We start from the raw sequence: 27,496 nt of genomic DNA, 5'->3' as shown, positions 1-27,496 counted from the left end.
GTAATCAGAGTCGCACACACAAATTAAAGAACTGAGAAACCCTCAACCACAGCGTGAAAACAACCTATAAAATGTGGGACCACATTTATTCGTAGAAGCAAACACTGCCCGCATAACCACAATGAGGTAATAAAATCATGTCACAACATGAAGCATGTTGGCAATTAAAGCCAATGTGCCCAAAATTACAACTTAATTTTCTTGGCAAAAATAGAAAAGACAGGAGTGATTTACATCCCAGCTTTTTAACTGGGCTACTTTAAATGATGTTGAATAGCAATACTCATTCATGCCAAGCATTAATGAATTCCTGGAACCATAGCAATCGTTAATTCCTCCGTGTCAGTGTGAGGCATTAGGAGACGGGGTGTTTCTTTTTAAATGCTCTTTTATTAGTTCAGCTGCTAACCACAGCTGCTTTCCCCGTACTCATCTCTGAGCTCTCCCTGTGCTCCTAGACTCTCACTGAACATAATTCCAACACAAAGAGCCTCAGAAAATGCACTCTCAGCCTGCTGTAAATGCAATTCATGACGAGGCTGCATAAGACGTTGATTGTGCCAGGAATTTGATTGCTTCATGGATGCAGAGAAACGAGGCGATGTTGGCAAGCACTTCAGAAAACATTGTGGTATACTCTGCGGCTTGAAAAGAGAATTACCTCAAATGTGTTTGCAAACATGATCAGACATCGCAATTCTGAGGAAAGGTTTGGCGGCTTCTGTCATCCAGTTCAACCCCAACATGAAATATTCATCGCGTGGAACAGCTTGCGGTATACGTCCCCTGACAGCACTGTGGCTAAGTGGTCTTGAGGTGTATTTTTATGTGTGTGTGTCCTTGTTCTTCTCCGTTGGTATTTGATTGAAGTGTAGACAATGACTGTCGAGGGAGGGAGGATGTATTTGGGCCTAGATGTCTCTGGGTTTCACATCAGAAGGGTTTCCCAGCTTTGTGGCTGTGCCCAGTGGCAGTGTGTATAAGTGTGTATGTATTTGTGTGGAGGAGGGGAAGTGCCTCAATGTGTATCATCTGCAGCTTGAAGACAGAGAGCGTGACACTGAGTAGACAGATGCAAACTACGGCTGTGGTTTATCCATGAGGATTCTGGGTAAGGACGCTGCAGTGGGTTACTAACTTATGCTACACTTACAGCTGTCATGAGATACACAGGCTGAGAGATGAGTTCATCAGCAGGCAGCTAAAACTCCTAATCACTGTAAGGAATTCAAAGAGTCTTCATTCTTTGGCTCAGATTCTGAAAATGCACGTTGTTTTTGGAGAAGGATATCAGTGGGACCGTGCTTTAGAATTCCACGGTCCCCCACGGGTTATATATTAATATAAATAATGTTTTTTGTGACTTAATGACTTTGGTCTAGTGCATAATATTAGTAATAGTTTGCATTTATTTTATTAAGCTTCAAAGTTCATTCTTAACTTTAGAAATATAATTTTGACAAAACAATGATGCTAAGAGTATTATAAGCAGGCCAACTGGACTGATAATGTATAGCCCTCTCTTTGTACTCTTATTCAAAACTGGGGCTTTATATAAATATATGTAAAAAAAACAAATTTGTTTTCAGAATCTGGAGAATAAATGTGTGTTAGGAAATTACTTGATATAATATATTTATGTTTATTGTACAACAAGAGTACATTTCTAAATGTTTCATGGGTCCACTTATTTATTGACCAATACTGCTGTATTATGTCTAAAATGAAACTCTTCCTTGATAAAGCACTTAGCATGGAACTGCATTATCACACAATTATAACATTAGTTTGACAAATGCACATACATATTAGGGAATAAAGTACACACTGGTTTTAATCTTTGCGAGTGAGAATAGACTATTTAATATAAATGTTTTTTAACAAAGTTTGGCCAGAACTGCATCCCCAAAGAAAATGCTTCTCCACGCTCACGGCTGGAGCCCAGGCAGCAGGCAAGTGCAAAATGCTTTGTTGATTGGTCAACAGCTTAGAGATGTCCCACCCTTAGCCTATCACGTATAATGTGTTGGAGCGCTAGCCAATACAATCGCAAGTGTTTCGAAGTGATGTCACTACGTCACAGAAGAAAAACAAAGGAACCCCAATGTCTGTGGAAGAGAAACTCCCTCTGGAGGGAACACAGGGATTTTAGCCTTTGCAGACCATTTACATGTACAAAAAAAGAATGAACACACTACAGGAGAGGAAACACTCAAAAAAGCATACAGTAATTGCACCTCTTCAAGTCATGTCTGCTGTAAAGGTCCGTAATGATGTGATCTAGCCTGTTAGAGGTTGGACCCATTCCCCAAATCCTTTAAATAAATGTTTATCTACAGAAAACAGATTTCCTAATTTTTAACCTGAACGTATTTGGAAACTGAGCAGAACTCTTCCTTCTGGACAGCAGAGCAGGCTGATGTGCTTTCCCCTTCACACCTCCTGGCCACATGGCAGTCATGATGTAATACTGACTGTCTGTTACATCGGTAAACACACTTCTGTTCAGGGTGAGATTCAAATGGCTGCACATTATTTACACTCCATTTATTCCAACATGACATAATGGCTTTAGAGCGGTCTAAATAACGCTTACCAGTCAAATGAACTTCTGGTGGAGAAAATATTAACTCATGGGCATCATCTGTTTGGATTAAGTGATAGAACTCAACAGAAGCAGCAATACTCTATCTTTATAACATAGTATGTCTACAATTATCTAATTTCAAACAGGATCATTTCCAAACTAAATGGTTCCTTATGTACACTATGCAAATGATCAACCAGAGCAGTTTAAAAAGGAAGAGGGGAGGAGTGATCAGACCAGGCTTGGAATGTTGTCATTTTTAGGGGCAAGGCCGTTTGGCCTTTGGTGTCACCATTTTTTTTAGGGCACAAAGGCCACCGACGAAAACATTTGGATTTGGAGCTTACATATAAATAACTTCACTTTCTGATAAGAAAAACACACGAATTACATGGAAACAAAATCACTTTTTTAATATCAATAATGTCAAACATTATAATCATACAGGCCTATGCCTTCTTAGTATTACCGTAGCCTATATACAATAAAATACTCTACTTTGAATAATTAGTGTTTGGTATGTTTTCTATCTAATACTTCTCCCATTCACAAGTGTGTGTGTGTGTGTGTGTGTGTGTGTGTGTGTGTGTGTGTGTGTGTGTGTGTGTGTGTGTGTGTGTGTGTGTGTGTGTGTTGTGCGGGTGTGTTGGCGTGTACGAGAGTCTCTTAATAACAATTTTCAACTCGAGCCCTCAAATTCGCGTGACGCGTTCTCACGGTAGCCAATCAGCAGTGAGGATCTCAGCCACTGACGTTGAATCAGAAAACGAAAACAGCAGCCGTTAGCTGTTAGCACTCAGAGCTCACAGCCTCCTCATACAGTATCTGTTCAGAAACTGGACAAAAGTTAAACATGAACAAACCACAGACTGTCTGTGTCATGGTGAATACTGTCGCTGTTGTGTCTGTGTCTGTATCATTGTATTGTGAGTGTGGACGAAGCATATACAGGTTAATTTAGCCTGATCAATCCGATCTCCATTCAGAAAACACGCATTTTAAAAGGTTTGGACACTTGTTATAAGCATTCATTCATGTTTTTTACTAACCATTATCAGTATTTTGTTCCTTTGGCCTCATTTTGAAACGTGTATTACAATTAAATCACGGTAAAATATTTTAATTTTGTTGTAGTCTACCACAGTATTTACATGGAGATAAGCCCCGCCCCCTCTCCAGCACATCCTGTTTGAATGACAGGAGTAAACACAGCTGACAGCCGCATTGAAACTCCAGCGATTAGAGCAATGCGAATATTCGCATCGCGTCCGTTGTGAACGCAGCATAATGCAGTTCAGAGACCATGGCCGTCATGGCCGCCGTGAAAATCCTACCCTGGATTAGACACTTTTGAACAGAGGCCTGTACTACGAAGCCGGATTTTCGCAATAACGAGCTAACTTCAGGGAACACTCTGGGTTTCCGGTCCTACGACGCTGGTTCACTTCTTACCGGGCTAGATCTCCATGGTAACTTATGCTGAACGGCTAACCTCCAGGATATGTTGAACTAGATTCGTAGTATACCCCCCTGCTCCGGAGCAGGTTAGGTTGCCAGGCCAGGGGCGTCGCTCTGGACCTGAAAACATTCTGGGCTTAGCCCACAGTGGCGGCGGTTTTTTTTTTTCTACTGCAACACTCCCCACAAGCACACCACAGTAGGCTACACCCGCGACTGTTATAATGAAGGCTCGATAATCAGCTCACGGCATATAGGCAGGGGTAAAGTGCTATTTTCATGAGTGGGGGCCGGACCTCACCTCCTCTATTTTTTTTAATATTGAAGCTAAAAGCATCAATACTGGTGCACTTTGAGACGCAACATTATGAGATCCTATGGATTACATCACCCCATATGAAACAGAACTGTAAACAGATTTTCTTTATCTTTATGGATACTTTACAAATCACTACCCCTTTCAAACGGTATTCTTGTTTTACTGGCCATATATCATATGAAGGTGTGTGCCGCGGAAATAGTTCTTTTGAATCATTTGTGACCAAAACCGTTTGAGACCCACTGAGATAACGGCGCATTCACACTGCCTTGTATAGTCCGGTTTGAATCTAACCCTGGTGCGCTTTTAGGCCGCTTGGTGCGGTTCAGTTTGGGTCGGTGTGAACACAGTCCTCTTAAGTGAACTAAACAACCGGACTCTGGTCCGCTAAAATAGGTGGTCTCGGAACGCTTGCTAGTGAACTCTGGAGCGGTTCATTGCTGGTGTGAACGCAGTCCGCACCAAAATAGAGGAGCGTATATTTACGTGTCACAAGAACGCGGATATCTTTCCAAATCTTTAGCGAAAGAGTCTTTCAAGACATCCGCGGTTGTTTAGTTAAAGAGTGAAGCAGAATGAAGTGTTGAACAGTGTCGGTAAAGGAAAAAAACCCTGTCGTCGGTGAAACGCCCTCCTTACTGCAGAACGTCTCTCATTATGTTATATGTGTTTTTAAACGGACGTTGTCTTGATTATATAATCTATATGCGCGGCCGCTAGTGTCTGTTGATCTCCAGATTAACAGCAGCATGAGAATAACCTGCCGAAAGTGCCGATGCTCATGGGCGGAGGCTCCGGTAGAAATTGCCGGGATTTGCGTTTTTACCCCCTTCATGTCTGTCCAATGGTTGAACAACATTTCCGTGCCACATGACTTGTGTTTAAAGTTTATAGTCCGTTTGAGTTTTGCCCGTGTGAACGCAAACCGAATCTTCTGAAGAATGAAACAATGTAACAAACTGTGGTCTGGTGCGCACCAGAAAACGGACTATTAGGTGGGTGAATGCAAGACTAAAGTGAACTATCTAAACACTCAGAGAGTTCTTTAGCTCACCTGAGCCCCTCAGTCTGAGAGGAGAGAACTCTCCTCCACAGCTTGTTGTGGAACAAACAGCTCCACCGCAGCGGAGCTGGAACCGGAATCCGGTTCGTTTCAAGCACCAAAAATGTTTCCGGCTATAGAGCAAAAGCAAAATGTGGTTTTTAGTCCCTTTTCATATTTAACATTTAGTAAAATAATATAGCCTGTTTAAAACACGCCAGTAGGAACAGGTCTATTGGTGGGCTTCGATAGGTGCACAAAAAAAACTCAAACTCCACGCAGCTCTTCTTTCAATTCACACGCAAGGTGGAAATGATCAGAGGAATGTTTTGTGTGAAAATTAAAAGGACATACAGACTTCCTTCCATTTTTATTATGAGATTCCTTCATGTTCACACTGCCAGTAATATCTGGGTCTAGGAGATAAAGCTGCTATATGTCTGCATAGTTAAACACAACTGGATGTACACAATTCACAAGCTGGAGAGGCCACGGAGTCTCATTTGCCCAAGGGGCCTTAGCCATATGTAGCCAGGGTCTTAGTAACACTGGTCCAAGGTTCAAATCCCTGCAGCTCCACCTGATGACCAAAATAAATGTGGTAATCACATCAGTAAGTAAATAATTTCGACAAGCAAACCAAATAATTTATTATATATTGTATTTTAATGGAATCTCCCCTAAAAGATTTTACAACGGTCCTAAGTAAATCTCATTATTAAGAATATAATAACATATTTTTTTACTAACAATCATATGAAAACTGTAAATCAATCAGCTGTGATGAACCAGCCATATGTATTGTGTATGTTGAAGACATGAAACGGAAGGCGATGACCTTTAGGTGTCTTTATAGATACGGCCCTGCATGTCTTTGTTTCACTGAGAAATGATAGAGAAATAAGTCTGCTACACAGACAGGTGCATCACTGAATGGCCAGCGTGTTTTCTAACCCCGTGTAAACCATGTGTGTTGAGGCTATTTAATCTTAACATTTCCTGTTTGTGTAGTGAATGTAGGTGATGCCACAGACCTGACACAACATCCAATTGACGCTGTTTGACTCCAGAAGAGGGGGCTGATGGGTGCGTTTCTAAGGAACCCCCTCAGCTTTGAACACAGTTTAGGCAGAATCTGGCAGGAAATTATGCGATGTTGCCTTCAAAATAAAAGCATTCCCAAGGGGGACGTTTTAGTACACTGAATGTTTTTTTGTCTTATGTTTTCTCTTTAGTATGACTTTGATGTGAAACAGAAACAAAGGGTGCTCAATGAAGACATTATATTGATATATTTCATAAAAGGCTAACCGAAATGTTTAAAATACATATAGCTGTCTTCAGAATGATTAGCTGTGAAAATAATATACGCTAAATATAGGTCTGCAGCAAAATTGTCACTAGACTGATTTATTTTAACTACTACATGTGTTTTTGACTGCATCATCTACTTATACAGATCATCTATTTAAATATTCAGGGATGAGGGATGGACAGTTTTGTAATGTTTAATAACAGTTTTAAAAAAGAAGTAATTACATCTATATTTAAATTAAATTAAAATTAATTTGATATCAAAATAAGTAAACATCTTCACACAAATCTCTAGTTCATGTGTTTGCATAGATGTAATATGTGCTTCATATCAGATCTGCTTTCAAAGTGCTGCGTTTGGAAAGAGTTGCAGCTCTCGTGCTTTTTATTTTGAAAGGTTTCGCTGGAAGTCATTTTGGTTTAACTTGACTCTCTTGACAGTAGCGCGAGCCCCGGGCTTCCAAATAAGGAATCCGGCTGTTGCTGCGCGCGGACACAACGATGCTCCAGAGCCGCGAGCTGGGAACGGCGGTTCCCGAGATGCGCGCGAGTCCTCTTTGATTTTCCGCTCCGTTAAACGTTACATTCCTGGAAGAGTGAAACGTGAAGAAGATGTGGAGAAAATAACTTCTGAAACTAAACATTTGGAATAACACAACAACTAATGTGGAAAGGACTTTCCCTTCATACATTAAAGAAGAGCGGAGGACGTTTTATTTTGGAAGAATGTAAGAAACATATCTTGTCGGTGAACATTCGGGATTTTCTGAACCTATTTTACGCACCGGGAGCATCAGTCGGAACTAACGGACATCCAGAACTCCTCCTGACCCACCCCTCCTCTTTACCCCAGTCTTAATTCCTATATTTGTCTCAGAAGAAAAATAAAGTACAGTCACCGTAAAGCTTTCTGTGGACTTATCCTTGGACTTATCCCCGGGCTTTTGGAATTGGTGAAATCCCTGTGAACGCACGGAGCTCTGACAGAATGCTTCAAAAGGACCGGTGACTTACTCAAGGTAAATTCTCATTTTGTAATGAATGATTTTGACTCTTATTGACCTCTTTCTGCTCACCTTTAAGTTCTCTGATTTTGTTGCTTCTGCGTTTTGTTTTGTTGAGATGCGTGTCGATTCTGTCACTGCTCCTGTGCGTTTGAGGCAAAATGAGGAAAAAATAGGGACCTGCTATCAAGTTTGTCGGCTTGTCGAGATTCCTTATTTTTGGGTTGTTCTTTTTCGTCCTTTTACTGTGGTGCTTGTATTCAGGTTAGGGAATACCACAGCATGTTCAGGTGCCACATACCCAGCCGCGCTCCGCCGCCTGGGCGAAGCCGTGAGAGAGACATTTCTCTGGGATGCAGTCCTGCCAAACTTCGTTAAAAAAACATTTATATGAAATAGTCTATTCTTACTTGGAAACATTAAAACCACCTTGAACCTTACTTAAGATATGTTCAGAATGAATAAGTCTTTACACCGGCACATCCAATACACATTCAGCAGAATTTATTTCATTTACATCTGTACTGTTTGAAATAAATCCCTTCGAGCCAGAGATGTATGAACCTCTCAGAATGCTTTTCAAAGCAGTGTGTAGGTTAGCCAGTGAGCAAGGCTGCTGTTTTTAATGCAATATTTTTTATTTTAATTGAGTTTGACGTCTGGGTTCTCCATTCAAGAAAAAGCGTTGCGTATTCATACAAGGTGGAGTACTTGTTCGAGTTTTTTATATACCTAAACTGAAGACCTTCATATTTTTTCTTAGACTTTTGAGTCTTTTTCCAAAAAACTGTCTCTTCACACTAGCAGCTCATCGCTCAGAGTACAAAAAAAAAATCCATGGCATCCTTTATTATACGTTGTAATCGTAATAGGTCTTTCGACCACATTGCCTTTAATTGTCACTTTATACACACTTTAAAGCCGGATATAATGATGAGCCATATTTAAATATATGTTCCATGGATTTGTTTCTACATGATGAAATGCATGAAAAACTATTCTCAAGCATGGTCTTAATATAAATAAAATGTATAATCCACATCGATGAGGTGGGGGAGATGGTGCCATGCTGCTGGGAGGAGGCAGTGGCTCGGAGCTGATCTCTTTGCAGTGGAGTAGGCAGATGAGTGCTCTGAGCCGAGTGCTGTGGCGCACTTTCAGTCAGTGTGGCTTCCCTCTCTGATGGCCAGCAGTGGTATTCGCCACAGAGAGGGTTGTCATTCACCTTCTGCTGCAAGGACCCTCCCTCAGCATGCTGCTGCAGGACTCATGATGTCCACTTCATGCTGCATGATATGCATTCACAAAAATGTCCAAATGAGTAGGGTAGGGTAGGTTGATTTTTTAAGAAACTTTCATAAACGTATTTTTCGTTGGATTTCTGGTTAAGCTGAGAGATATTTTTGTACTTTGTGATTATTTGTTGACAAAAATATCCTTTAACCTCAGACATTTTGAAGTTACCTGATCATACTATCGGGGGCGCTATAGCAACACATCAGCCTGTCCCTTTTGATAAGACAGGTGAAATTGTAGCTCTCGAGCTGCCCTCATCACTGTTGATTTATAGCAACATAATGTTGGCTTTCTTACATGGGGACAGAGCTGGGAAACGCAGTCATACTGTTTATTCTGGTGAAAAGGTGTGTATTTCAACAAGTGACGACGTGGTCTTTGAAAGTCTGATAAAAGAGCAGACCAGCAAATGCAGCTTTTGAATCGAATGTGCAGCATTATTGTCGTTACACTTCCAATGCGTGTACGCTTAAATATTAGCAGCGCATTCAGTCCAACAGACATATATTGTTGAGGCAGGGATACCTTATATATGTACATTCAAATGATGGTTTTGTTATTTATCGTTAAAGCAACCCTTTCCTCTCCAAAAAAAAGAGTTTTCATTCCCCTAAGCATGATGCTTGAGTGGTTTAAATGTATTTTTGACCCCTCATTAATATTAACATTTCCAAATCAAGACCCTGAAAATGTTAGTCCCACATCAACTCTTGTGCATTACATAAACCACAAAGAAATAGATGGTCCCCCTGAATCCACCTCAGATTGTCTTTGTATTTTCCATGCTGTTTTGTTGCAAGAAAAGCGCATTTTGTCGCAGTGCCAATGAAATCCATGTCAAGACGTTTCACAAGACTATGAAGAGTGGACAGAACATGTCTACTCGTATGACAGCACATGCATTTCTGGGACAGTGCCAGGTTCCCCCCTGCCCCCCCTTTACCCCTAGGTATGAATATTAGCCGTCAACTGTTTATCCGCCAAGAAAGAGAGCAGATAACGTAATAGAGTGAAAAGTAGAGCCCTGACAGGCCGGCCGGCTCCGAGTCACAGGGATGAGACAAGCCGGCAACACAGGCCTTTCAGATCCATTCATGCATGTTTTTTTTAACCTAGATGTCCTCCTTTGTTTCTGCGTCTTACATCCTCCCGCTGCTTGGGAGAATACCCGCGCCGCCAAACGAGCTCGCCTTTCCCACATCCTCTTATCCTTCTGATCACTCCCCATCCAAACAAGGCTGCTGTGTGCTATCACAGAACCTCATATCTAAATGTGTGACATCAGAAGGGAGGAAGAGGAGACAGTGAGGAGGGACACAGAGGGAGTCATTGAAAAGGAGAGATGAATAGACGGGTGATGAGGGAGACGGTCCGCGGGATGATGGAAGATGGATATTAAAGGCGATATAGAGAGGGACTGTAGACACAGGGCTGTATGACATTGACAGACATTGCTATTCTGCTGCCTCTCAGCTACACACAGGGCTGTGTGTATGACACACACCATGATTTGGAGTAAACACCATCAGTCACATTCAGACATAGGGTTTCTAATGTGAAAAATGTCAATATCCTGAAAGATCCGAATGGCTTCTCAACATAACTGTGGGGAGACGCTCTTTATTTGGAAGTTGACCAGATTCGTAAACACACCTAATTAGTGACTTATGGTGCATTCCAGTTGTACTGGGAAGTGGGAGTATCCGAGTTCCCAGTCGGAAATGTCAACTGGAATGCCCCCTGAGGTCGGACTTCCTACTTGGAAACTCGGAGAGAACTCGCCATACCCGAGATCAACATTACAAATCTCTGCATATGAACATTAAGAGAACACTTTGATAACATAACATGTCAACTCCGACGTTGTATTGAGTCAAGTCCGTAACCGCTGTATAACTCTTGCCTTAGGTAATCCAGAAGCAGCAGGAAGTGAAAGCCTAGAAAGAAGCCTTCTTGTTTTTTAGTCACCAAACACAGTTGTTGATAATGCATCTTAAACATCATGATGTCAAGGACTGTCTTGCAGTGTGGTTGGATTGTTTGTTGCCAGGGTGAGACTTGGCAGTGAAAAGTGAGAAAACATTTATTCCAAACAGCAAAAAAAAAGTATTTATTTTGCCTCCATTTATTCCTCTGCTCATTCATGAGTGAAATGACAGCAGACGGCGCAGAGGAAGGAACTGTGTGATCACTTCATCATTCCTGTGCTAAGGTATAAAGCTGGGCGAGGTGCTACACAGGGCATTTTGTTTGGAGACACAAGTCGAGGATGCGGCCAAGCATAACTTGAGTTTAGCGCTGGTTAGATGACAACATTATCTATAACAATTCAAATACAAATCCTGTGCAACTTGAACACTCCAATGACTTCATACCATGTAGGCTATCTTTAGCCTCAGCCAACTTCCCTTTAATCACAATTCAAGACTGTAGATTTTTCTACGTTTTCTTTTGGATCTTAAAAAATAAATACATTCTAAATAATTCAAAATAATATTATTGGTTGATTATTGGTTTTAGAATGTTAGCATTTCATGGAACAATGATTACAGCAGGTTTGAAGTGGAGAAGGGTATGATTATTTGAAGGTTAGGAAACCATATTGTGTGGCAGTGGTTATTGATTTATTTAAAGCATTTCAAATTGTTGTCAAGAACTGGCTTATGGTTCCAACAAAGGAGGGGGAATACGACACAGGTTGGAGGTACATGTGGTTTTATAACACTAATACAGAGAAGACACACATGAAGGGTCATGACACTGTTGTTTATTCAAAACTAGGATGGCTTTAAAGTTTATGATTTTTAGTTTTGAGTAAGATTGGTTGGCCAATGTGTTGCTGATAGAGCTGTTTTTTATAAACTGAACTGAGGTCATCTGTGATCTCTACCCTATCATGGCCAGACACAACCATGAATATTGGAGAATTACTTTAGTGGATTTTTAATTTCTCGTCAAATAGCAATGTTTTACAAATGTTAGCTTTCTCAAATATGAATGCAAAGAAAACATGGTATGGTCAAGATTGGGTTTATGGCAAATATTGATGGCTAAGGTTCAGCAATTAGAGCAGCTTTACCCTAATATAAAAGTGAATATTACAATATGTTTAACCTTACTTACTTTGTATTGCCCTACGGGGCTGGAGGTGTACCACAGGGATCTGTACCTGGTCCTCTTTAAAAATTGAATTATAAAAAACATTGAATGGGATACTAATGACACCATCATGCAATGCTCAGCCTTTCTTATTAAAAGTCTATAAGGCTACAGTTATACATGTTTCGGGTTCACTCTTAGCTTTTAAGCTGTCCTTGAATCAGGACAAAAGAAAGAAAATGCTGATCTCGGAAAACAGGAACAGGCTTCTGCATAACACGGACCTCTTACCTCCTCCAAGAAAACCAGTTTAGGGTTCTTCCTTGGTTGAAACCTCTGCATTTGATTGCCAATTGTCTATTCTCAACTGCAGGTGAAACATTTATTTCAGATAAAAGTCATGTTTTACCTTTACTCGTCTGAGATCTTCAGACACATCTTTTTCACACAGTGCCCTGGTATTTGACACTGGTAGCACATTTATACACATAATAGGAATTTGTATGCTGTGTTCGGATGGATCTCTTTATGCAGGGATCTATTCACTGCCTGGCTCTTATTTATAAAGTCCTCCAGAGGTTGCCTCAATTTGACTTATGAGGCTTTATGGCTTTACTGTGTAAGCATCAGTAATGTTTAAGGTCAGAAGACCTTCTCCTTGGCTGCTTGAACTGAGATTTGAAGTTAAATGGGAAAAAGACATACAGGTTTACTTTTTCCTAAATTAGGAAAAGACTCAAAATCAAACTCAGAAGGAAATTAAAGTATGTTGATTCTATTTGTATGTATTAGTCTTTTGTGATGCTGTTTACTGTAGGGTTCTGTCCCTTCTGTATTTGTGTTCTTCACGTTGTCTTCAGCAGGGCTCACCTATGAATTTGGAATCTCTGGATTTTTTGCCCGGCTTCAGGCTTTACTTTCTTTAAATATTGAAATAGTTTCTGAAAATAACCTTGCTCTCACGCAAGGTGGAGCCTTTAGGTGACTTTTAGATCGGACTTTGATAGTGGAGCCCTTTTGGAAAAAAGGAACATGCTTTCACAAGTTAAAGAGGATTTCCTTATGTTTCTGTCAAAGTGGAGTCAGACCAAACACAGTTGTTGAATGAGTCACTTTCACCTCTAGCGTGATGAATTGGATCCCATTTGACTGATCATTTTTTTATATTAGTACTCTACATTTTGGAGTTTAAGCCATGAAACAATTATTTGATATTACTGATTATTAGCAAAACTATCCAAACATGTGTGTAGCTTTAGAAGCCCTTGTGTAGTAGTTACATGTCAGGATTTCAGTCTGCTGCAGCGCTGTGAGTCGAGTTCTTCAATTATCACGGTGCTCTTTGCTATTTTTATCTTCACGTTAGCAACGTGTGAGAAGCAGAGGAAACACCTTCACACCTCAGCCTGTTCCCCTGGAAATCCTCTAAGCAGCCAAAAATACCCAGCAGCCACTGGATTAAAGCATTTAGATGTAATGTCTATACATGCAAATATACATATTATGCAAAACAACACTCATTCCACGTTATGATGGCTTTTTCCTTATGTTCTATTATTTATGTAAGATAACATTCCAAAATTCAAGTCTACATAGAGATTATTTTACACATTACCAACTATCACAATTGACATTTTAGACCTGTATATTTAGCAATTTCCAGTTTTGTTTTACTCACATCTTAAAGGGGCCCTATTCTGCTCATATCAGTATGTAGTGTCTCTACTTTAAAGAGTCCTCTCCTGCTGATGTTCAGGTGTATATCAGTATGTAGTGTCTCTACTTTAAAGAGTCCTCTCCTGCTGATGTTCAGGTTGTTTATATCAGTGTTTTAGTGTCTCTACTTTTAAAGAGTCCTCTCCTGCTGATGTTCAGGTGTATATCAGTATGTAGTGTCTCTACTTTAAAGAGTCCTCTCCTGCTGATGTTCAGGTGTATATCAGTATGTAGTGTCTCTACTTTAAAGAGTCCTCTCCTGCTGATGTTCAGGTGTATATCAGTATGTAGTGTCTCTCACTTTAAAGAGTCCTCTCCTGCTGATGTTCAGGTGTATATCAGTATGTAGTGTCTCTACTTTAAAGAGTCCTCTCCTGCTGATGTTCAGGTGTATATCAGTATGTAGTGTCTCTACTTTTAAAGAGTCCTCTCCTGCTGATGTCAGGTGTATATCAGTATGTAGTGTCTCTACTTTTAAAGAGTCCTCTCCTGCTGATGTTCAGGTGTATATCAGTGTGTAGTGTCTCTACTTTAAAGAGTCCTCTCTGCTGATGTTCAGGTGTATATCAGTGTGTAGTGTCTCTACTTTAAAGAGTCCTCTCCTGCTGATGTTCAGGTGTATATCAGTGTGTAGTGTCTCTACTTTAAAGAGTCCTCTCCTGCTGATGTTCAGGTGTATATAAGTATGTAGTGTCTTCTACTTTAAGAGTCCTCTCCCTGCTGATGTTCAGGTGTATATCAGTATGTAGTGTCTCTACTTTAAAGAGTTCCTCTCCTGCTGATGTTCAGTGTATATCAGTAATGTAGTGTCTCTTACTTTAAAGAGTCCTCTCCTGCTGATGTTCAGGTGTATATCAGTATGTAGTGTCTCTACTTTAAAGAGTCCTCTCCTGCTGATGTTCAGGTGTATATCAGTATGTAGTGTCTCTACTTTAAAGAGTCTCTCCTGCTGATGTTCAGGTGTATATCAGTATGTAGGTCTCTACTTTAAAGAGTCCTCTCCTGCTGATGTTCAGGTGTATATCAGTATGTAGTGTCTCTACTTTAAAGAGTCCTCTCCTGCTGATGTTCAGGTGTATATCAGTATGTAGTGTCTCTACTTTAAGAGTCCTCTCCTGCTGATGTTCAGGTGTATATCAGTATGTAGTTGTCTCTACTTTAAAGAGTCCTCTCCTGCTGATGTTCAGGTGTATATCAGTATGTAGTGTCTCTACTTTAAAGAGTCCTCTCCTGCTGATGTTCAGGTGTATATCAGTATGTAGTGTCTCTACTTTAAAGAGTCCTCTCCTGCTGATGTTCAGGTGTATATCAGTATGTAGTGTCTCTACTTTAAAGAGTCCTCTCCTGTGATGTTCAGGTGTATATCAGTATGTAGTGTCTCTACTTTAAAGAGTCCTCTCTGCTGATGTCAGGTGTATATCAGTATGTAGTGTCTCTACTTTAAAGAGTCCTCTCCTGCTGATGTTCAGGTGTATATCAGTATGTAGTGTCTCTACTTTAAAGAGTCCTCTCCTGCTGATGTTCAGGTGATATCAGTATGTAGTGTCTCTACTTTAAAGAGTCCTCTCCTGCTGATGTTCAGGTGTATATCAGTATGTAGTGTCTCTACTTTAAAGAGTCCTCTCCTGCTGATGTTCAGGTGTATATCAGTATGTAGTGTCTCTACATGTCTCCATGCTTTAATGTTCAAAAAGCTCTTATTGTTCTCATACTGCCTGGGCTGCAGCACCTCTTTTCTCCCTCTGTCTGAATCCAGAGCCCATTCCGCTCTGATTGGTTAGCTGGCCGGCTCTGTTGTGATTGATCAACCGCTTCGAGATGTCCCGCCCCTTAGCCTAACGATTATCCATTTACTTTGAAAACATCCATTTATTGAAAAAACAATATTTGAACAGTACGTTTTTAACAGTTGATTACCCTGAACTTTAAGTATAATTCAACTGAAAAACCAATACAAAAAAAATGTTTGTTTTATTTCGATTATGTTGTTTTCATAATCGTTGCAAGCCAAAATCGTAATTGAAATACGATTAATTGAGCAGCCCTAGCGCTAGCCAATAGAAGCACAAGTGTTACATATAGTAATGTCATTATGTCAAGGAAGTAAACAAAGGAGTCTAATGGAGGCGTTTCAGGGATTTTAGCCTTTGCAGACCATTTACATGCACACAGACCTATAATAACAAACTACAGGAAAGTAAAAACCCAAAAAGTCATAATAGGGCCCCTTTAATAAATGTATTATAACTTTACTTCCAAGGTATTTGTTTGAAACTCAAAAATACATTTAACAGCATTTTCACAAGTGCCACCTGAAGAAGGGATTGTTCTCACAGGCTTGTGTTTGTACTGAGACATTGTGAAAGACAGAGGGATCAGAGGAAACCAACCATCTGCTGTATCTTTATTACAGCCCAGTCCTGAGTTAGAGGCACTGCCTGTGCGTCGGCAAATCACACACATTAAAATCCCTGCACTGCTAAATTGGCAAACGAAGACAGATCATAACAATTGGAAAAACTACATTTCAGGCCTTTATTAAAATGTCAATCCCTCCGGTCACGTGTAACACTTCTTGTGGAATTGTTCAACATCTGATACGACTGCTCTGCCAAACAGCTACAGGTATCATAAGGGGCATGCTGTATTCAAAGGGTTCATAATGATGAAAACTTGACTCAAATCTCAAAGGGACGTCTCTTCACACGCCAGCTCCTTCGCAGAAATGAGTCACATGCATGTAGGCATGATCATGGCATTTCCCCCACGCACATACTGTACTCAGACACCTTGCTGGAGGAAACCGCAGATGGTCCCCCTCTGCTTCCTCCACAGTTGTCTCAGTAATGTCGTGACCGTTTCTGGCTGCAGATATAAGTTCTTGTTAACACATTATGCTATAATTCCTTGCACTCTTTTTTTATAAACTCCTGGCACTTCATTGATTAATTCATTCAATATTCATAGGCTTCATGCATAGTCTAATAACCACTTTCAGAATAATTTAGTTTGATAAATCATCTCAGCAGTTTGTTTGATAAAGTAAAATAATGTGCATCAAAAGGACGTGTTGAATGCAGACAGCCCTGCTGCTCTTTTCAGGACATCTCAATCAAACAGACAGGTAGTTTCATAGGGCCAGATGATCTCTTCTTTATCCTCTGTGATGAGGCCGAGGGAAATCTTTGATCTGGAGTGGCTGGGTAATCATCCGTAGCTGAGCCCTGATTTCCATCTCTATCCAACTCTCCCCTGGAAGCTCCATAAGCAGCCATCAACACTGGAACTAATCAGGGTTATTACTCCTCTCCCATTGGAGCGCACACTTCTGCAGATGTGGGGTCGCTGCACTGTTGTTCTACATGTTGATGCTGAACAGGTTTGATCATCTCTGTTTGCTGACGCATCGGCCTGATGCCAGATTTAAAGGTGGAGCGCTTTTGACTTATTTTCTAAGGACAATTTCTGACCATTTTTATCTCAATTTAAAACAACAGAAGTTTGATGAGAGTTCAGTTAAAGGCTGCCATTAAGAGCTGCTAACCCTTATTTACTTTTAATCACAGAATAAAATACAAATAAGAACAAGGCTGCTGCCATTAAATGTTTTCTCTAGTGCTATTTCCATTTGCCGACAGAAATGTAATTACAAATACATGACATACCATCACTTAAAAAGGCTTTGCCGTGAACGATGACTCCTTTTCAATAGACAAGTTCTGTATTCACATTTTGATTTAGTGATAATGTAAGGTATTTGTAATTGTGCAGAATGAACACTATGCAAATCCACTGTAGAGCATTCCAAGTGAAGTCTCATGTCTGTCAAAGGACATCTCAAGTTGAGTTTAAGTCCTTAAACAATGTCTGAATCTGTCAAGGCAGGTTTAAGTCAAGTCTTAAATCTGCCAGTGGATATCTCACATCACCTTTAGGAAAATGATGTCAAGGCTCAAGTCAGAACAAGATTCAGGACAAGTCTCAGGTACTACTCAGGTCTGTTCTAGTTTCCGTGTTGTGTCGAGTGTTGATTCTGAGTTGGCTCTCACCTTAGTCCAGACCAAGAGAGTTGTCGAGTCAAAGTCAAATCTCCATTCCAGGACTCAAGTCTCAGCTCTGATTGAGACCAAACTAAACTCCATATGACTACTAGTGTGAGACTATAACTACTTGTCTTGTGATAAAAGGTGACAATCCACAGCTCCAGTCTGATGCTGGAGTGATAAAGATGTCACTTTGTGAAGCTGGGAGAGTTGATCAGTGGTGCTGATCTCCTGCAACATCTGATAGCTTTTCCCAAAACAGATGTTTGCGAGGGCTAAGCTGTCACCATCACTGTCATAAAAGCTTGGGATTCCTCCAAACGCAGGTCCATTTATCCAGAACACATCTGGTGGCAATTTGTCTTCCGTTAGAAAAACGTCTTGGTAAACTTTTTGTCTCCCCAAAAAAGAAAACATGTGGCCCTGAAGTGCTGACTTCCCAATCTGCTGTTGTCAGCTGTGTTGTACTCCAGCTCTGCTGTGTGAACCATTTATTCATGAGCCCTCCATGTTCCACCTCATTACATCTACCATGTTGTTTTCTCCACTAAGAGGACACTGCAGCTGGATACCGAGCGGGGCACATTCTGACCACTTGTTCATCTTTAAAGTGGAGCTAATGGTGGACAAAGAATCAAAAGAATGCAGTTTGAGAGATTATCATTCTTTTCTCCGTACGGCAATACATGTTTGGACATTTCTTATTTCTTTTTCTTTTACTTTCATCTATTTAGTTTTTCTCCTCTAATTATTTCTTCTTTTTATAGTTTTTAGTTGCACACACATTACAGATAGGAATTCCGTAAACAATAATACAAATAGAAATAGAAACAAAAGGACAGGGAGCCCCTTGCCTATGCAAATAACAGTTAAAGGTGGGGTCGGTCATTTTGGAGAAACCAGCTTAAGTGCGCTAGAATTTGAAAATACACAACCGGAGAAAATCTGCCACTTCCTCACAGAGCCCCTCCTCCAACACACACAAACGCACACATGACCAATGAGGGCACGAGATAAGTTTGTGCCCTGATGGAAGGCTGACAGGCAGGTAGGCCATCCAGTTACTTTAGCCGGCTCAGATGATTGGTTGTGCTTTTTACAGCGCTACGGCTTCCACAGATTTTTTGTCAAAGCACTTAAGATATTCATTGCTATCGGGATGTTAAGAGCATTCCATGGAATATAACAAAAAGTGTATCTCGAGCCGGTTTCTCAAACTTACCTACCCCACCTTTAAATAATAAGAATAAGTATAAAACAAAAAATGTAAATAAAAGATATACAGATAGCAGTAGGCCTATATATAAACAAAATACGCCAAATTGAGAATCTATACATTTCAGTAATGAAGGATATCTATAGAGTATATATATTGAATGCACAATATATATATACAGAATTGAAGGCAGTGTACTTGCTTGTCCATGCATTTTGCTCTTTGATTTCTCTAAATAATAACATCACATGTCTTTTTACATCTCCTTCTTTCTCCCTTTGTAACTCGTTCCTCTCAGCACTGCTTCTCTTTTACTCTTCCATCATCTCTTCCCTCACCCTCCCATATGATCTCTTCTCAAATTCCGTCTCCTTTGACCTTTCCCTCTGACGTTCCAATGCTTTAACTCTGCTCCCCCCCTGTATGTGATGGATGGTGGGGGTCAGTGTGCAGCCTCTCACAGTGATAGCCTCTGTCACTGTGCATCGCTCCAGCTGTTAGCGTTACCCCCGCCTTTGCTTTATCGGCAGTCTACTCAGGTCATTGGCTAAAGTCTGCAGGAGTGGGTGAAGAGTTTTTTTCGCTTCTGGCTCCCTCCGATCTGAAGCAACAGGGGGCATGATACTGATGGAGGGAATAGGCAGCGCTTGAACTGTTTTAAAAGCTTTCCTCAAACCATTCACCATTTTTCTAAAACAGTCTCCACAGGCAGCAAATATGATTTCAGTAAGGCGCATGCATTTAGGGAAGAAATGGTCAGGATTTATAGTGAATTTATACAACTCATGCAGGGCCTTAGCCAAATGTACTCCTTGTGTTGGCCTGACATTTAGGAAATGTAATTTAACTTGGACACAGATTAAATGAATTGTGTTCTCTCTTTGCGTTTTGTCTGGTTTTACTTCCTGTCCTTGTGTTTCTTTTGCCACCTAAACTCGCATTTTGTTGGAACTACCTGCCATCTTCTTTTTTACTGCTTGTGGGTCTAACATCCTGCTCAATCCTTACACATAGCCTGTGTAAAACCTACTATGTGGACAAGACACAATACAGTAAAGAATTCAGATTATTTTAACCCGTCCATCAAAGCATCTGATGGACGGCTTGTGCTCAGGAGGCAGAGCAGGTTGTCCAGTGATTGGCGGTTTGAAGTGAACCCCAAATTGCTCCCGGTGACCGGCCATAATAGTGTGCTGCCTATGTAGGGAACATCTGTGTGTGGTTCAGGTATTGTAAAGTTATTTGGATAAAGGTTCCATATAAACACAATCCAGTTAAAAAGACGCTGCTAATATTTGTCATGATCTTAGTTTTTGTATTTAATGTTTCCTGTTTTATTTTGAAATATTTTCTATTTGTCTGGTTTTAACTTCCTGTCTTTTGTTATTCCACCTGTGTCTGATTAGTCCTTTCTAATTTCTCACAATAAACTCCTATCCTCGTGTCTAGTGTCCCGCCCCACAGGAGATGCGAGCGGAGGAGTCGAGGAGAGGAACCGAGGAATGGAGTTGAAACAACAAACGTTTAGAGAATTAGAAATCCTCTCCTCTGAGTGGTCATTAATGATGACTCGGCATAAACTGTGCAATTAGAGAAATGAGAGATGGTGCGCTGACATCGATTCTTCCAGGTCACTACCAAGGACTCGAATAGTCGAGGAGTTGAGGATGCGAAAATTAGAAAAATTAGAAATTGTGTAAAACTGATTGTGTTCTCCTGCTGCTCTTGTGTTTCTGTCTGTCCTCTCCAGTCCTGAGTATAGGCCTGTCTTCTGTGTTCTTTGTCACTTCGTCTGCGTTGTTTCCATCTTTGTTCTTGTGTTTTTCTCCCTGAGATCCTGCGTACCTGATTTTGTTCCTTGTGCTTCCCGGCAGTGGCGGTTCTAGAACATTTTACATGGGGGGGCAAAGGGGAGGCAAGAGGTCATGCCAGGGTGGCATGGGAGGGCAGACAGTACGTGGTATTTTATACTGTATATAACCTATTTATTGTTAATTCATGCCCTAACACAAGTGTTCTTAATGCACAAGAGAAACAAGGTGTTCAGACAAACAATCGGGTGCCCTTTGAGTCCCCCAAGCTTACCTCAACCATTTTAAATGAAAGGAAACTACAAAATGTATTTTAAAGCAATTAATTAATGGAACAGGTTGTTTTGCATTACAATGTCAAATTAAATATATATTTTGTTTTAAAAAAAATTGGTTGTCTTAGACAGACATATTTGCATGTCCTCACTAAGCATTATTACATATTAATATTAAACAAATCAAAATGGCCAATTATCCCAACATGTTGCTGCTAATATAATCACATGCTTGTCAACTTTAACTGATCAAAAATGAATTCTGAAAAAATACTTGAATTATCTATGAAATTGCAATATTGTCCCTCAGTTTGTTTCAACCCCGTCACGCCATTACCATTTACCCTCCTATTAAATAATGGATCAGTCGTGTGTGATCTGCATTGAGGAAATTACATCACAAAAGTGTCAGTTTCTTCTCTTAACCAGGGCTGTGCAATTAATCGTATTTTAATCGCGATTACGATTATGGCTTGCGACGATTATGAAAACAGCATAATTGACAAAATACGATTATTTTGCTGGGTGCGCTTTCGCCCCTCCCTAAAAGCCCACTCGGCCACGTGGGTAGTGACATGTGTTGTGAGTGTTCAGCGCGAGCGAAGATGTCAGAACAAGAGCAGCAACTCGTTAAAAAGAAGGGTACAACTATTTCCACTATTTGCAAGTACTTTGCCATTACATTCCACATCGCTAAAGATATGTGCCCAGTTAGCACTGTTAGCAACCAGGGCTTTAAGCAACTTGTCAACACGTTGGACAAGCGTTACGCGATGCCGTCTCGGTATTATTTCAGCAGGTCTGCGCTGCCTGCGCTATATGACAAATGCCGTGGGGAAGTTGAGAGAGATGTGGCTTCAGCTGACTACTTTGCCACCACAACAGACCTATGGTCTAGCCCAGGGGTGCCCAACCAGTCGATCGCGGAGATGTGTCTAAAATAGAACAACAATATTCTGTTTTATCGTTAATGTCCTGTAACATAATCTTCCTGTGCCAGAATAATGCACTTGAACGCATCAAAGCTTTGTGATTGGCCGGCGTCACCCCATGTGTCGGGGTGTGGCTGAGGGTCTTCAGTACAGGTGGCAATATTGTCACCTGCCTGCGCTCATCTCTGAAACCAGACCATGTAAACAGGCTGTTGTTTCTTGCAAACAATCTTTAAGAGATGACATGAGCAGCCCTACCAGCATTTGCCATGGTGGCCTAGACATTTTTATTTGGTCTTAAATTGTAGTTCAACATTTATTTCCTGTTACTTCTGGACCATGACGGTTGGCCAGCCTTCAACGTTTAACTGAGTGGAATATGTTGAATATGTTTTACCAAAATGTTGGCTATATGTTAAGGAGTTTTCAGTAGGTTGTGACAGTGCACTGCAACATGTTTGATTTCATTTATTTTGGTCTAATTTATTTTTACTTATCATATTAATATATGTTTAGTATGGTTTTGGAAGTGTGCTCCAACATATTTGATCTTGTTTATTGGTAAAATATTATTTGTTTTAAAGTTCAATAAATGATCAATGAATAATCGTCAAAATAATCGTGATATCAATTATTGACCCAAATAATCGTGATTAGGATTTTTGCCATAATCGCACAGCCCTATCTCTTACCTATATTTCAGTTTTTGTATTTTCAGATTAAGATTGACAAGCTCAACATTTCAACTCTGTTGTATGAATTAATAATAGTAAATCATTTTTTATTACAAAAATAAACAATAGTTTTGCAAAATATTACAATGTTGTAATGTCCTTGACCTCCATGTGGGCCATATCTTAGCTAAACAAGGTCTCATGCCTACTTTTTGTCAAAAACTTCAACCCTGTTACATTTTTTCAAGGAAATTCCTAGTAATTATTTATATTTTGTGCCTGAGGTGGGAACATGTAAGTAGTCCACTACCAGATGTTATGACCAAACATTTTGGTTTCATTTTTCAAAGATATAAAGACCCAAAAGGCACCCGATTCAGAGAATACTCAGAATCCTGCATACTGTAAGTACTTAATTATAATTAAGTACACAAATGACATCACCCATCTCTTCAGAGAGCTACAGGTGACCTGTGCAGCAACACATTTCAATCAATATTTGTCAATACTAAGAGCTGCTAGATTGAGCTGCTGTAATGGAATATGTAAGGAGAATAAGAACACACCATGTGGTCCAGCTGGAGTCTCATCTGCCTCCTGATCCCTGCCTCTGGCCCTCTTTCTGATATTTCATCTTTATTCCTCACATATATTTCTTCTTCTTCACTAATGTCTTCATCTCCTCCTCTTCCTCCTGCTCTGACCCTCCTGGTCTCTTCATCTCCTCCTCTTCCTCCTGCTCTCTTCATCTCTCGTTTCCTTTTCCTCTTTCTGTTCTCATATGTCTTTTTGTTGTTGTTGAATCACTCCTATACTCTGGCCTGCAAGAGTCTACTTGTGAAAAGCACTGGTACAAATGCTTGTATAACTTTACACGTTAGGGCCATGTAGCCTAGCTAATATGTAGCATATCATAAATATAACATCAGAAAGCATTGATCAAGCGCACACAGGCAGCTGTGTTTGGATCCAGTTTTTACAGTAAAGGATGTATCCTGGTTTCATTGATCTGGCCTCATTGCTGTGATGTGTAGTTTACGTGGATTTAATAGTAGGCTACCGCATAGTTTAGCAAAGTGATCGATCTCCCAGCTAACGCTGTCTGCGTAGTATTTTGTAACGTAACGCCCCAAACAGCGCCCGTCTGTTAAACGCTATCGATTCAAACGGCAGCGTTTTATTAATATTTAGTTTCAAGCTCTCGTCCTTAGTAAAAACAAAACTAGTGGAAACGGAAATGCTCCCAGGGGAAGCTGATCCATAGGTGCTGGGACAGCTCGCTCCCTCTCTGCAGCGGTGTGAGCCGTGGTCTGTGTGAACGCCGCTCCGCAGTTTAATGCAGGGCCGTAGCTGCGTTTTTAACGGGCCTAAAATGATATTTAAAATGATTCAATTTTAACTAATGTAATGCTTGTTTCGTTGCTTGAGAAGCTTGTGGAAATAGTGTAGGTTTGTTTTAGTACAGTTTTAGGGAAACAAAAGTTAGGGGGGCAGCTGGGGGGGCAAGGCTCTACAGTGGGGGGGAAGCTGCCCCCCCGTAGATCCGCCCCTGCTTCCCGGTCCGTACATTTTCAGCTTTTCTTTGTTTAGTTTTGCCTTTAAAATGAAAAGCTTGTTTTTATTAATACTATACCTGCCATGTTATTTCTTACTGCTCTTGGATCCAACTTCCTGACAAACTCTGACAATATTGTTATTACATTAGCTCCAGTCAGACCCCAAATGGTGAAAAATAATGTGGAAAATGAGCAAATTGAACATGTTCACAAAACCAGATGGATGGAATAACCTCAGGGTTGAATATCCAAAGTAATCTACAGATTGGATTTGCCAGTGATCTGATCAGATGATCTGGCACTGCTGAAACAGTTGAACCACTTCCAGTATTTGTCAGATGTCTGCTATAGAAACCCCGACTCCAAAGTCAGCGAGACATAAAATATGCCTAGTTTTATGACTTCTCTAAAGACAGCCTTGGGTGATGACCTTTCTAAACTTTTATAGTTACTGTATATCCACTACAGTATTCAGGAACTTCCAAAGTAAGTCTGTAATGGAGTGTAAAGGTCGCATTGACTTTACCTCAGGATCTGGGGGGGTGAGGCCAGATGTTTGCCCGCCGGTGGGTAATGTGAGGTGAAACTGCAAAGGGATACAATATTGTTTAGCTCTTGATTCTAAGTTGTTTTAATTGAGACTTTTGAAGATTCTTTTGGGGAAAATATGTAATTTTTACATTGACATATTATCAGTTTGAGATTTTCACATTAAAACAGTGTTATTTCTCTGAAAACAGCAACTGGCGAAAAAGTTAAAAAAACAAGACAATGGGCTAAAGCCTAGAGCATTATGAGTGCCAACAATAAGCTTTTGCAGCTCTCCACAGTCTTTCTGTGTCCATTAGCACCTGCTGTAAAATTGCACTAATGTTAGCATGTCAACGGATTGGCTAGTCATTCTTTTTCAATAGCCATATAGCAGCTGAGGGAGGCTAAATATGCATTTAGGATGAACAGATGAAAAGTGCTAATGTGTTTATTGAAAATAAGCTCTCTTTTTGATAGTGTCTCAACTGGTGATGTTGACACGGAGACACATGCTGTTCACCTCGACAGACACCAGGGATGTTTCTCAATCTCGAGTACGCTTGCTTGGTAGCACATGTCTTCCGAGTCACTTGCTTCAGAAGCGAGGCAAGAATACTTCCTGGCATTCGGAAAACAAAGGCCGTTTTACATTGAGAAACGGCCAGAGAGTGGAACAGGCGAGCAAGTGTGCAGGTGTGCGTCATATGAGAGGCCCCGCCTTACATTTTCCACCATAGATTTGGGGAAATTGGTCCGTGCGCAAAGCATTGTGGGGATTTTTAGACCGCGGAGTCTACACATGTGCAGCCTTGAAATTTCTCCAAACGAAGTACGCCGGGCTCGGTAGAATTCCAAGTATGCTGGACATTGGAACAGTCCTTCGGCAGCACTCGATGACGTAGTATGCTTGAAATAGTGGCTCTGGAGCAGCTTTACTCGAGATTGAGAAACACCCCCAGTCTGCTCCTCAGGCAGCAGAAAACACAAGTTTGGAGGCTCTGGCTTTCCGTAGAGCAGACCATCAGGATTATGTTTGATTCAGAGCCATTGTTAGGCTCTGGCTCAGGTTCAAAGGGAGAGCAGTGTACGGAAAGTGACGACAGGCAAATACCAAATCAAGTGTCACTTATCCCCTGTTGTCTAATGAAGCTAAATGTGTTGGAAGTGATGTGGCTGTTGGCCTTTAATTCACTCTCTCCACCATCTGCAGCTCTGAAGGCTTTATCGCTGCCTGTGCTGGAGGAGCAGATTAGATTTTTTGTTGATGAAGTTTGAGTTGCTGCAGCTGGCACTGTTGGTCATTCAGTCTTTTGTCTGTTTGGCCACTGCTCATGAAAGCTACCCAAGTCTTCTATATCTGCCAAAGAAATGGGAAACACGTCACGCTTCACTTGCTGTGCACTCAATGTTTTTCTTGATAAAAGACCTCGCATTAACTGTTTTCAGAACACCAAATGTTAAAACTTTTATGGACTAGCTAAAGTTTTTTTCTTTTTTTCCCCATCAGAATGAGAGCAGAAAAACAGACCTTCATTTAAATGAAAATGTCACAGCCCATTACTTTAATGTTTGGTTGCACAGTGGACATCAAATGTGTCGGTTTTGTGAGAACGCAGAACATAAAGGCAATAGTGATGAAGCTTACTGCATATGTAAAGTGACGAAGGGAGGAGGGGGGGGTAGCTGCCCTGGGCTTATTTTACAGTGATGGAGCAGGCGTGTATTCAGCTATGTACACTGGCCAGCCACCACACACAAATAAATAACACTTTATTTTCTCAAACATTATCCAGAAATGCATTAAAGATATTCAGCATGTCATGTTTAACCTGTTGTATGAGTGTGTGGAATTATTATGTCCCTGTTATCAACCAATACAATCTAAATATTTGAGCAACCCACCCAGACACTATCCTTGGTACATCATGGCCACGCCCCTTTCTGGGTGAAAATATAATTTAACTGGTGGTAAATAAACATTTCTGAGGTCTCAACCAATCAGATAAAATAAAATAAAGAATACCTTTGAGTCCGAATAAAATGGTCAGTCAGGCAAACCATTACACAGATCATTGGGAATTGATGATCGGTGTGTGAAATGAAATAGGGGAACGATGTCCTGTCAGTCTAATCAAATCAAATCAAGTTTTATTCATAAAACACATTTAAAAGCGATTTTTGGTCGAGCCAAAGTGCTGTACATGTAATAAAATCACATTACTACATCACAATAAAAGACAATAATTTACAACAGATACAACAAACACAGGGAAAAGTCAGGAGTCGTTCTCCGCTCTGACTAGAAGGCCAGAGAGAAGAAGTGTGTTTTAAGAGTAGATTTAAAACACCCCAGGGTCTGGGCCGACCTCACATGGAGGGGCAGAGTGTTCCAGAGCCTGGGGCCCGCTGCTGCGAAGGCTCGGTGCCCTCGGGTTTTGAGCCTGGTCTTAGGCACTACCAGCAGCAGCTGATCAGCAGACCTTAAGGCTCTGGCTGGGGTGTGGCGATGGAGGAGTTCTGCTATATATGCAGGAGCCAGCCCATTTAGTGCTTTAAATACAAATAAAAGGATTTTAAAATCTATTCTGAAGCAAACTGGAAGCCAGTGCAGTGAGGCCAGAAT

General features: G+C 40.7%; 1 protein-coding gene across 10 annotated transcripts in view; it reads left to right on the top strand.

Annotated features, from left to right (window-relative positions):
• The first annotated feature begins 7,214 nt into the window (after window positions 1-7,214).
• Window positions 7,215-27,496, top strand: part of adgrb1a (adhesion G protein-coupled receptor B1a) — a 209,780-nt gene continuing 189,498 nt past the window's right edge. For all 10 annotated transcript variants that reach the window (XM_034226522.1, XM_034226523.1, XM_034226516.1 and 7 more), the window contains exon 1: window positions 7,215-7,739. The gene's annotated coding sequence lies outside the window, so the exon portion shown is untranslated. The remainder of the gene's footprint in view (window positions 7,740-27,496) is intronic.

The sequence above is a fragment of the Gymnodraco acuticeps genome, unplaced genomic scaffold (assembly GCF_902827175.1).
Source record: "Gymnodraco acuticeps unplaced genomic scaffold, fGymAcu1.1, whole genome shotgun sequence".
Lineage (NCBI taxonomy): Eukaryota > Metazoa > Chordata > Actinopteri > Perciformes > Bathydraconidae > Gymnodraco > Gymnodraco acuticeps.
This window is presented reverse-complemented; position numbering and strand designations above follow the sequence as displayed.